The sequence below is a fragment of the Bos mutus genome, chromosome X (genome assembly GCF_027580195.1).
Source record: "Bos mutus isolate GX-2022 chromosome X, NWIPB_WYAK_1.1, whole genome shotgun sequence".
NCBI classification, from domain to species: Eukaryota; Metazoa; Chordata; class Mammalia; order Artiodactyla; family Bovidae; genus Bos; species Bos mutus.
This window is the reverse complement of record NC_091646.1, coordinates 109,721,999-109,735,729: the sequence shown is the minus strand read 5'-3', so window position 1 is coordinate 109,735,729 and position 13,731 is coordinate 109,721,999. Positions and strand designations below refer to the sequence as shown.

The 13,731-nt window shown below is 38.7% G+C and overlaps 1 protein-coding gene across 10 annotated transcripts in view; it reads right to left on the bottom strand.

Moving 5' to 3' along the window:
• The window catches only part of TMEM164 (transmembrane protein 164), a 178,481-nt gene that overhangs the window by 58,289 nt on the left and 106,461 nt on the right, over window positions 1–13,731 (bottom strand). The window lies entirely within an intron of this gene.

Here is a 13,731-nt window from a genome sequence, read left to right as displayed (position 1 = left end):
TGGAAAAGAATATATAGAATCACGCAAAACTCCGTAGGAAGAAGGAACTAGGGGGAAAAACAGCAGTGTTAGTAGGACTGGACCTGCCCTTTGCGGATGGGGGAACTGAAGCAGGGGTCTGATCCCCACAGCAGAGCAACTGTCTGAGTCAGAAGAGAAACATTTAAGGCTGAGAGTGAAACAGCTGATCTGTGGCAGCCTAAATAGAATGAGAATCAGACAGTCCTTGCCCACAGCCATACATACCCCAGACAAGAATGCTGGTCTCCTGGAAGAGGCAGAGGCTGGGAGCAATCCTAGGGCAAGGGCTGCTGCTGAGTGCAGAGAGACGGGTGGAGGGGATGTGAGGGAGGAGATAGTGGTGAGAAATGCTAGTAGAGGAAAGCCAGGCAGCCATGGAAGCATGGTGATACCACTGAGTCATGCGCAGGGGGTGGAGCCATCACTGTAGTCTGTCTCTCCCCACAGGCCAGCATCGGTGCTGAACAATAGAGAAGCTGACCCATCAAACAATAGAGAGGCTGGCCCATCAAACGCCTGAGGCACTGAACTACAAAGTAGGCCCCCACCCAGTGTGCTCCCTTAAGTGCTTCAGGCGCCAATCTACAAAGTAGGACCATAGTTAGGGAGGACTCTCTATGTGTCTGAGGAGTAAAACAACAGAGAAGGACCACAGGCAAGGGAGCCCTCTAAGTGCCTGAATGGGCGGAGCTACAGAGAAAGACTGGCCAAAGGTGACTTCTGATCACCAGCTAGGAGAGGCTCAAAAAAAGACTCTGATAGGGCCATAACTCCTGCGGTGGAGGCAGTCTATGTCCCTGCACACTTGGCGCCACCAGGGTTCCCACAAGCCAAGCAGCTGCACCACCTTCATGCTCAACTCTCACTGGGGCAGAGCTGCCACAGGCAGAAAAAAAGGTCTTGCATTTATGCACACAGGGTCACTTCGGTTGTGTCCGACTCTTTTCAACCCTGTAGACTGTGGCCTGCCAGACTTCTCTGTCAGAGAGGGGGTTCTCCAGGCAAGAATACTGGAGTGTATTGGCCAAGACTGGTTGCCATACACTTCTAAAGCACTATATTTCCTACTCCCCCAGCCTCCAACCCTCCTGAGTACCTGGTGCTTCCAGAACCCCAGTGACCCAAGCAGCTGTACCACCTCCACATCCCGCCTTCACAGGGGTAAACCCAACCCCTCCAGGGCAGCCTCAGGAGCAAACCCCAGTGGATGACCCACATATAGAGGTGGAAATAAAACCACAACTGAAAGCCAGGGGCAGGGTGGCAAAGGAAGAAGATCCAAAACCTTCTGACCAGCTGTACAAGCTGCAGATTAAATCCACATGATCAACTAAGCAGACTCTGTGTCTATGGAATATATAAAAGGCCACAGAGAGGGCCCACAAAAGAAAATGCACTAGCTCTGACAGCTGTGCACATTGGAGGCAAGAATACATGGGAGTAGAACCAGATTAGAAACTGAACAGCCCCCACAGCAGGTCCAGAGATCAGTACACTATTGGAGGGCATCCTAGGGAGGTAAGGTAAGGACTCTGACAGCAGTGACTCAAGAAAAATATTTATTATTTTTTGTTGTTCTGTAGATTCTTTCGGATTTTTTCTTTTTTTCTTTTTCCCTTCGTCCCCCTCCATTGTAGTTGTCAATTATATTGGCACTAAGAACTCCGATTAAGCTTTTGATCTTTTTTTTTCCTCACTCACATTTTCAATTGTCGCCTTACATCTCTGCCTCTACATTGGGCTTTTGCAGGTCTGTGGAGTTCCTCTTGTTCTTTCCTTTCTCTTTTATTTTTTCTATGTTTATTCCTTTGTTTGCCTTTCCTACTGTTATTTTCCCCTTGCAGTTAATCTTTAATGTATATAAGTCTTCATCTACCTCTTTCTAACTTTGCATATCTATTCTTTCTTTCTTTCCTTTCCTCACAACATATTTGTTAGTTTTGTTTTCATTGCTTTATTCCCACTTAGAACCTTGCTTTACTTTGGTTTTCCAGTTTGTGCTTAAACTAGTTTTGTTCTCAACTCGTAAATGTAATTTTTGATTTCCTTTGTTCATGGATCAATCTACTGTACTTTATTTTTGTTGGACTGTTTTGGCTTTGCTCATGGATGTGTATGTATATGTGTATATTCCATTACTTTAATTATTATTTGCCTGATTTTGTAACTGCCATTTGTCTGGGGTTCATCTTTGGTTTCTCATTTTTGGATATTTGTTTTCCTTTCCCTTAATGCCATTACAAACCACTTGTGGAATCATCATTCCTGACCAGAGATCAAGCCCTGAGCCTTTGGAGTGGGAGGACTGACTCCAAGACCCTAGACTATCAGAGAACTAACCCTGGGGAGTATCAAATAGTGAGAACTCACACAAAGGAGACCACTTGAATACCAGACCCAGCATTACCCAACCACCAGTAGCACCCTTGGCAGGACGCCTCATCTAAACAAGAAACAAAACAAAAATACAAACCCAATTATCAGCAGACAGGATTACCACCTCACCCAGCCTTGTCCATCAGAGGAAAAATGAAAAAACAAACAAAAACTCAGCATAAATCTCACCCTATACCGAAGCACACAAACCACTGGACCAACCTGAGGATGGCAGAAACCAAAAGGAAGAAAGAATTCAACCTTGAAGCCTGGGAAAAGGAGACCTTAAACACAAGTTAAAAAAAAAATGAAAAGGCAGAGAAATACTACACAAATGATGGAACAAACCAGAAACAAAAGAAGTCCAAATAAATGAAGAAGAAATAGGCAAACTACCTGAAAAATAATTCAGAATAATGACAGTAAAGATGATCAAAACCCTTGAAAACCAAATGGAGAAAAGGCAAGAATCAATTAACAAAGACCTAGAAGAATTAAAGAATAAACATACAGAGACAAACAATACAATTACTGAAATTAAAAATACTCTAAAAGGAATCAATAGCAGAATATCTGAAGCAGAAGAACGAATCAGTGAGTTGGAAGATAAAATGGTGGAAATAACTTCTGAGGAGCAGAATAAAGTAAAAAGAAGGAAAAGAACTGAGGACAATCTCAGAGACCTCTGGAACAATATCAAATGCACCTACATTTGAATTATAGGGGTCCCCGAAGAAGAGAAAAAGAAAGGGCATGAGAAAATTTTTTAAGAGATTATCATTGAAAATTTCCCCAATATGGAAAAGGAAATAGTCAATCAAGTCCAAGAGGCACAAAGAATCCCATACAGGATAAACCCATGAGAAACATGCCAAGACACATACTAATCAAACTAACAAAGACTAAACACAAAGAAAAAATACTAAAAGCAGCAAGTGAGAAGCAACAAGTAACATACAAGGGAAATCCCATTCACTCAACAGCTGATCTTTCAGCAGAAACTCTACAGCCCAGAAGGGAACGGCAGGATATATTTAAAGTAATGAAAGGGAAATATCTACAATCAAGATTACTGTACCCAGCAAGGATCTCACTCAAAATTGATGGAGAAATAAAAAGCTTTTCAGACAAGCAAAAGTTAAGAGAATTCAGTACCACCAAACCAGCTTTACAACAAATGTTAAAGGGACTTACATAGTCAAGAAATACAAGAGAAGAAAAAAGATCCACAAAATCAACCCCAAACAATTAGAAAATGGTAATAGGAACATATATATCAATAATTATTTTAAATGTAAGTGGGTTAAATGCTCCAACCAAAAGACATAGACTGGCTGAATGGATACAAAAACAAGACCCATATATATGCTGTCTACAAGAAACCCACTTAAGACCTAAAGACACATATAGACTGAAACTGAGAGGATGGAAAAATACATTCCATGCAAATAAGAAGTAAAAGAAAGCTGGACTAGCAGTCCTCATATCAGACAAAATAGACCTTAAAATAAAGAAGATTACAAGGGATAAGGAAGGAGACTACATAACGATCAAGGGATCAATCAAGAGGAAGACAAAACAATTGTAAATATCTATGCACCCAACATAGGAGCACCTTAATACATAAGACAAACACTAGTAGGAGATTTTAACACCCCACTCCCACCAATGCACAGATCATCAAAACAAAATTAATAAGGAAACACAAGTCTTAAGTGATACATTAGATGAGATGGATCTCACTGATATCTTCAGGACATTCCATCCAAATGCAGAAGAATACACCTTCTTCTCAAGTGCACATAGAACATTCTCCAGGATACAGCACATCTTGGGTCACAAATCAAACCTCAGTAAATTTAACAAAATTGAAATTGTATCAAGCATCTTCTCTAAGAACAACACTATGAGACTAGATATCAATTACAAGAAAAAAAACTGTAAGAAACACAAACACATGGAAATTAAACAACACATTTCTAAATAACCAACAGGTTACTAAAGAAATGAAAAGAGAAACCAAAAATCTTCTAGAAACAAATGACAATGGAAACTCGACAAGTCAAAACCTATGGGATGCAGCAAAGGCAATTCTAAGAGGGAAGTTTATAGCAATACAATCCTGCCTCAAGAAACAAGAAAAACATATAACAGACAACCTAACTTTAAATCTAAAGCAACTGGAAAAAGAAGAACAAAAAAACCCCAAAATTAGTAGAAGGAAAGAAATCATAAAGATCCAAGCAGAAATAAATGAAAAAGAAATGAAAGAAAGAATAGTAAAGATTAATAAAATCAAAAGCTGATTCTTTGAGAAGATAAACAAAATGGACAAGCCGTTAGCCAGACTCATCAAGAAAAAAAGAGAAGAATCAAATCAACAAAATTAGAAATGAGAATGGAGAGGTTACAACAGACAATGCAGAAATACAAAGGATTATAAGAGACTAGAGACTATTATGAACAACTATATGGCAATAAAATGGATAACCTGGAAGAAATGGACAGATTCTTAAAAAAGTTCAATCTTCCAAGACTGAACCAGGAAGAAATAGAAATTATGAACAACCCAATTACAAGCACTGAAATTGAAGCTGTGATAAAAAAAAATCTCCCAAAAAACAAAAGCCCAGCACCAGATGGCTTCACAGGAGAATTCTATCAAACATTTAGAGGAGAGCTAATGCCTATCCTTCTAAACCTCTTTCAAAAAACTGCAGAGGAAGTAACACTTCCAAACTCATTCTACACGGCCACCATCACCCTGATACCAAAACCAGACAAAGACGACACAAAAAAAGAAAACTACAGGCCAATATAACTGATGAACATAGATGCAAAAATCCTCAACAAAATTTTAGCAAATGGAATTCAGTTACACATCAAAAAGCTTATACACCATGATCAAGTTGGGTTTATTCCAGGTCTTCAAGGATTCTTCAATATATGCAAATCAATCAACGTGATACATCATATTAACAAATTGAAAGATAAAAATCATATGATCATCTCAATAGATGCAGAAAAAGCCTTTGACAAAATTCAGCACCCATTTATGATTAAAACTCTTCAAAAAATGGGCGTAGAAGGAACTACTTCAACATAGTAAAGGCTATATATGATAAGCCTACAGCAAACATTATTCTCAATGGTAAAAAACTGAAAGCATTCCCCCTAAGGAATAAGACAAGAGTATCCACTTTCACCACTATTATTCAACATAGTTCTGGAAGTCCTAGCTAAAGCCATCAGACAAGAAAAAGAAATAAAAGGAATCCAGATCAAAAAAGAAGAAGTAAAACTCTCACTGTTGGCAAATGACATGATACTGTACATAGAAAACCCTAAAGATAGTATTAGAAAATTACTAGAGCTAATCAGTGAATTTAGCAAAGTTGCAAGATACAAAATCAATACCCAGAAATCACTTGCACTTCTATGTACCAACAATGAAAAATCAGAAAGAAATTAAGGCATCAATCCCATTCACCACTGTTACAAAAAGAATTAAATATCTAGGAATAAACTTATCTAAGGAGCTTAAAGAACTGTACACAGAAAATTATAAGACACTAATGGAAGAAATCAAAAACAACATAAACAGATGGAGAGATATTCCATCTTCCTGCATAGGAAGAATCAATATTGTGAAAATGACTATACTACCAAATGCAATCTACATATTCAATGCAATCCCTATCAAATTACCAATGGCATTTTTCACAGAACTAGAACAAAAACTTTCACAATTCATATGGAAACACAAAAGACCCCGAATAGCCAAAGCAGTCCTGAGAAAGAAGAATAGAGCTGGAGGAATCAACCTTCCTGACATCAGATTATACTACAAAGCTACGGTCATCAAGACAGTATGGTATTGGCACAAAAACAGAAATATAGACCAATAGAACAAGATAGAGAGTGCAGAAATAAACCCATGCACCTATGGGTACCTTATTTTTGACAAAGAAGGCAAGAATATACAATGGGGCAAAGACAGGCTCTTCAGTCAATGCAGCTGGGAAAACTGGACAGCTATGTGTAAAAGAATGAATTAGAACACTTCCTAACACCATACACAAAGATAAACTCAAATAGGATTAAAGACCTATATGTAAGACCAGAAACTATAAAATTCTTAGAGGAAAACATAGGGAGAACATTTGATGACATAAATCAAACGAAGATTGTCTATGACCCACCTCCTAGAGTAACGGAAATAAAAACAAAAGTAAACAAGTGGGACCTGATTAAACTTAAAAGCTTTTGCACAGCAAAGGAAACTATAAGCAAGATGAAAAGACAAACTTCAGGATGGGAGAAAATAATAGCAAATGAAACAAATGACAAAGGATTAATTTCTAAAATACACAAGCAGCTCATACAACTCAATGCCAGAAAAACAAACAGCCCAATTAAAAAGTGGGGAGAAGACCTAAACAGACATTTCTCCAAAGAAGACATACAGATGGCTAACAAACACACAACAGAATGCTCAACATCACTCCTTATTAGAGAAATGCAAATCAAAACTGCAATGAGATATCACCTCACACCGGTCAGAATGGCCCTCATCAAAATGTTTACAAACAATAAATGCTGGAGAGGGTGTGGAGAAAAGGGAACGCTCTTGCACTGTTGGTGGGAATGTAAATTGATACAGCCACTATGGAACACGATATAGAGAGTCCTTAAAAAACTAGGAATAAAACCACCATATAACCCAGCAATCCCACTCCTAGGCATATACCCTGAGGAAACCAAAATTGAAAGAGACACATGTATCCCATTGTTCACTGCAGCACATGTTCTAGAATAGCTAGAACATGGAAGTAACCTAGGTGTCCATCGACAGATGAATGGATAAAGAAGTTGTGGTACATATACACAATGGACTATTACTCAGCCATAAAAAGGAAAGCATTTGCATCAGTTCTAATGAGGTGGATGAATGTAGAACCTATTATACAGAGTGAAGTGAGTCAGAAAGAGAAAGATAAATACCGTATTCTAATGCATATATCTGGAATCTAGAAAAACGGTACTCAATAATTTATTTAAAGGGCAATAATGGAGAAACAGACATAGAGAATAGACTATGGACATGGGGAGAGGGGAGTAGAGGGTGACACGTATGGAAAGAGTAACATGGAAACTTACATTACCATATGTAAAACAGATAGCCAACGGGAATTTGCTGAATGGCTCAGGAAAGTCAAACAGGGGCTCTGTATCAACCTAGAGGGATGGGATGGGGAGGGAGATTCAAAAGGGAGGGGCTATATGTATACCTATGGCTGACTCATGTTGAGGTTTGACAGAAAACAGCAAAATTCTGTAAAGCAACTATTCTTCAATAAAAAAACAATTAAAAAAAAGAAACTCTATAAGCTTTCACTGTTCTTTTAAATATGCTTAATATTCCTTTCTTTAATTTGTGTGTAGATGACTTTAAACCCTAAAGTATCACAATGCCTTCTTTGGAAAGACATTTCCCACCATAAGCAATTCTAAACTGTGAATGACGAAGTACCTCAACATTAAAAAACTCTACTACCCTCGGTTCCCTAAGGACAGGTATTTATTATAAGTTACTAAAGGAACTTCCTCAACTTGATAAGGGCATGTGCGAAAAACCCACGGTTAAGTCATACTCAATGATGAAAGACTGCATCCTTTTCCCCTAAGGTAAGAAATAAGACAAGGATGTCCACTCTTGCCACTTCTATGTAACACTGCACTGGAAGTTGTAGCCAGGGCAATTGGCCATGAAAAAGAAATACAAGGCACCCAGATTGGAAAATAGAAGTTAACCTATCTCTATTCATAGGTAACACAACCTTATCTACAGAAAATCTTAAAAAATACACACACACACACACACACAAGTTATTAGCAGTAATAAAAAAGTTCTGAAAGGTTATAAGATCGATACAGAAGAATACACTGTAATGAGCAATCTGAAAATGAAATGAAGAAAACAATTCCATTTGCAGAGCCATCAAAAATAATAAAATACATAGGAATACATTTAACCCAAAAAAGTGCAAAATCTATATTCCAAAAAACTAACAAAATGTCACTGAAAAAAAAATTAAAGAAGACCTAAATACATAGACAGACATCCTGTGTTCATAGATCGAAAGACTTAATATTGTTAAAATGACAATATTCCTGCAATTACTCTATAGTCACTGCAACCCCTATCAGCATCCCAGTTGGCTGTTTTGCAACAAATTACAAGATGATCCTGAAATTCATATGGAAATACAAGGGCCCCAGAATGGCCAAAACTACCTTGAAAAAGAATAACAAATTTGAATGACACACTTCTCACTTTCAAAACTTTCTACAAAGCTACAGTGATCATCAAGACAGTGTGGTGCCAGCATAAGAATAGACATATACATTAATGGAATAAAACTGATAGTCTAGAAATAAACCCTATTTGACTGATTTTTGATAAGGGTTCCAAGACATTTCAACAGGGAAGAGTCTTTTCAATAAATAATGCTGGGACAACTGGATATCCACATGCAACAGAATGAATTTGGATCCCTTCTTCACATGATGTATAAAAAGTCCTAAATGCAAGATCTAACACTATGAAACTCTTAAAAGATATTCCTAAGACCTCATGAACTTGATTAGATACTAGTGTCTTAGACATAACACCAAAAGCACAAGCAGTCAAAGACAAATTAGAGAGAGTAGACCATCAGTGTTTAAAGATTTTGTATTTTAAAGGACGCTATCAATAAAATGCAAAGACAACCCAAAGGATGAGGGAAAATATTTCAAGTCATATACCAGATAAAGGTCTACTATCCTAACACATAAGAACTATCACAATTGAACAATAAAAAACAAATAACCCAGTTTAAACATGGGAAAGGATTTGAAAAGCCATTTCCCCTCAGAAGACATAAAAATGGCCAATAGTACATGAAAGGGTGTTCAACATCACTAGTTATCAGGGAAATACAAATCAAAACCACAGGGAGATACCATTTTACACCTTCCCAAATGGTTATAATGGGAAAAAAATCAGGTAATAAAAATTGTTGGCAAGGAGGCAGCAAAACCAGAACCCTCATACATTGCTAGTAGGAATAAAAAACAGGGAAGCCACTTTGGAAAGCAATCTGGCAGTTCCTCAAAAGGTTATTTAAACATGGAGTTACATATGACCCAGAAATTTCACTTCTAGGTATATACCCCAAAGCAGTCAAGACTGTACCCCACCAGGCTCCTCTGTCCATGGAATTCTCCAGGCAAGAATACTGGAGTGGGTAGCCATTTCCTTCTTCAGGGGATCTTCCCGACCCATGAACAGAACCCAAGTCTCCTGCATTGCAGCCAGAGTCTTTACCGTCTGAGCCAACAGGGAAGCCTAGTCAAGCAGATATCTTTACACAACCATTCACAGTATCACTATTCACAACAGCCAAAAGGTGGAAACAACCCAAACGTCCATCAATGCGTGAATGGATAAATAAAATATAAGATAACCAACAAAGACCTGCAATATAGCACAGGGAACTATATTCAGTATTTTGTAATGCCCACTCTAAGGGAAGAGAATCTGACAAACTGAATCACTGTGCTGTACCCTTGAATCTGGCACAACATTGTAGATACAATACACTTCAATTTTTTTTTTAATGTGGTATACTGTACAAAGGAATATTATTATTCAGTCATAAAAAGGAATGAAGTATTGAAACATGCAACAACCTGGATGAACTTGAAAACTTTATGCTAAGTGAAATAAGTCAGTTAGAAAAGGCTACATGATATGATTCTATTTACATGAGATATCTAGAACAAGCAAATCCATAGGGACAGAAAGGAGAGGAGTGGTTGCCAGGGTCTATGGAGAAGGAGTAGAGAGACATCACTACTGCTTTTGGTGGGGGTGGGGGAGAATGACAAAAATATTCTAAAATTAAATAGTGGCAATGGTTGTACAACTCTAATACACTGAATTAGACATTGAATTGTACACTTCAAATGGATAAACTTGTATTATGTAGATTTTATCTCAATTAACACTCCCCCCTCAAAAAAATGACTACAGGGAGAGAGAAAGAGGCAAGGACTCATTGCCTCTTTGTGGAGTGCTTTTAAATGTTCAAAGCTCTTTGCTAATTCTGTTATCTTTTGTTATCTGCTACCTTTTCTTCAAAAAGGTATCTGTGAGGTAGACAGAGCAGATTTCACTAAGCCCATTTGACACATGGGGAAACTGATGCTTGATGGGAAGGAAACAAACTCAGTCAAAGCCCCAAGGTCAGCAGCAGCATGAGACCAGGCAGGGCCCTAAGCAGTGCTGCCCGCCTGCACACTGCAATTGCCTGCGGTGCTTTTGGAAAACGCTTACATTTTGAAATTGGCTCTGTTGCTTCTAGGGTGCAGTCAGAGCTGAGAACCACTGATCCACACAGATTGGGGAAACGGAACTCACCCGCTAGATAAGGCTTTGACTGCACAAAGAAACACTGCTGACCACTCAAGACTGTACTGCTTATGATTTGCTCAATAAATCTTGCCTGCTTGATCTAAAAAAACAAAAAAGAAACATGGCTTGGGGGCGTGGCTCAAGGATGAGGGAGAAATATTGGTTGAAAGAGTCAGAGGCTGTGCCTTCTAATTGCATTTTTGGAAAACAGAACCAGTGCAAAGAACTATTAAACTGGAGGCAAAGAGGCTGCTGCCTGTCATCCTCACTCATGGCTGCCACTCTCCTCGAGAGTAGGGGGCTTGGGTGTTACTGAAAAACCCAGAGGTCTCGACATTTCTTTTTTTCTTTTTTTTTTTTTCATTTTTTTTCATTCATTTTTTTACATTTCATTCAAATAGGAAGAAACACCAGGAGTGGGCCTAATTCACCTGTCAGGAGGGAGGGGAGAGAGAGCTGGCCAGTTCCCTAATCCAACAGTCTGTCTGGGAAACACACACACACACACACACGTGCTGCTAGTTAATGTGGAAAAGAAATCCTGCCAAGGAATTTTAATCTCACTCGGCAAAGCTAATTCAGAAACAAAGCCCTCTTCACATCACCATCACCCAACCAGGGAGCTGGAGCCAAGGCCCTGAAGGCTAACATCAAATAGCACAGGCCAATAGGAGCCCAGTTCAACTTCTATTTGGAGTAGTAGTAACAACAGGAGCATCCGACACTTATTAAACACTTACTGTGTGCCAGGCACTGGACTAAGTGCTTACCCCACGTATCTCCATTCATTCAAGCACCCATCTACAGATAAGAAAACGAGGTCATCGAAGTGTGTAACTTACAATCACATGGATAAAGACAGACGAGCCAGCCATAAAAGCAAGGATCTGCTCACTCCAGAGTCAGCGACCTGACCACTACATTATACTAACTCTTAATAACCACACAGAGATGAGAAGGCTTTGAGAATACGCTGCAAACAATATGAACATCTGTTAACTATTCAATGATCCTATTTCAGTATTTTTCTGTATTTTCTTTATTTGCTATTATGAAGATATTATTTTTGTAAAGAAAACATTTACACAATTGCAAGGACAGAGGCACAAAAGCCTCATGCTTTTTGGTGTTTTTCTTTTTTTTAATATGTTGAAAAATAACCCCTTTTGCATTGATGGTACTTATTTTTTATTTCTACTTTCCTGTATTTTACAAATTTTCATTACTAAATATGACTTTTGCTGTCATCAGGAAAACAGCATTATTTTAAGTGGTTTAAAAATAATTCACTTGGGAAAAATATATCTCATCCCTCTGGTATCACACCTAAGACATACTGGACATGCTTGCAAAAGATCCCTGGAATTTCTCTACAATACAGAGGCTTGGGTTGATGGACTAATTCACTTATTCTATCTGTGGATACCACCATGTGCTGGGTGCCCTGCATAGAGCAGATACCACAAAAGACATTATCCTTGCCCACAGACACTAGTCATGATGCAGGCCTGGGAGCCTGGCAAGAGGCTGAATATACACTTCAACCAAACTATGGAATGCTAAGCAGCTATTGGAAAACAACTGAGCTACGTTCACACCTGAAGAGATTACAGATTCTACAATTAGGTTAAAGGAAAATACACTGGAGGAATGTTTATAGTTCAATGCTGATTGCACAAGAAACCTACAACCAAACAAACCAACAACCCCAGAAATGCGAACATCTCCATCTGCACTTATTGGCAAAAGAAAAATGTGGAAACATATACAAACAATTAACACAACTTACCCTTGGGGAGACAGGATTGAAAGTTGATGAGGTTAAAAGATTGGCTTTCTCTTTATACTTGTCTGATTAAATGGTTTTTTCAAGGAGCATATATTTTTTAAAAAATCCTGAAAGTATAATCAGTCCTCCAAATCTCTAATGGATATTGTATAAAATTTACACAAAAACTTGACTTGGCTTAATACTTGAAAATCAAATGAAATAATTAGGAAAGAGGTGGAAGGAAACCCTTGAGCTTTCATATCAGAAAGACAGATGTTCTCAGGCCAGTTCTGTCAATTCTTGTGTGTCCCCGAGCAAGTTATGTAAACTTTCTAAGGTTTAATCTGTTAAATGGCAGTGCTAACCAGATGGCTCAGTGGTAAAGAATCCGCCTGCCAATGCAAGAGACATGGGTTTGATCCTTGGGTCAGGAAGATCCCCTGGAGAAGGAAATGGCAGTTCACTCCAGTATTCTTGCCTGGGAAATTCCATAGACAGAGGAGCCTGACGGGCTACAGTCTGCTACTGCTGCTGCTAAGTCACTTCAGTCGTGTCCAACTCTGTGCGACCCCATAGACAGCAGCCCACCAGGCTTCCCTGTCCCTGGGATCTTCTAGGCAAAAGTACTGGAGTGGGGTGCCATTGCCTTCTCCAGGGCTACAGTCTATGGGGTCTCAAAGAATCAGACATGACTTAGCAACTAAATAACAACAAATGAAACCAAGGGCAGTCATCAGCTAGATTTCTTAAACCATAACTTGCTTAATAAGTAACATTCTGTAACCTGCCTTCGCCAACCAAGCTCTCCTTAATTGTTCTTGCAAACTGTATACCTTTCAAGCTGTGTATAGCTTAGACAATATATCACAAGACTCCTTTAGCCACCCCCTATAGACAGCAGCTCTGATATTATAGTAATGGTTGCTTAAGTTGTTTTTTCAGGAATATGGAGCTATCTAGCCCATTTCAAAGTGGTCAAGACCATCAACCATTCAGCTGGGACTGAGAGTATCTGATGGATTATCTTTTGATATCAGAGGGCCAAAAACTCCATCCTCAGATCATGCTAAGGTCACCATTTTCTGAACATGCATCTCAAGAA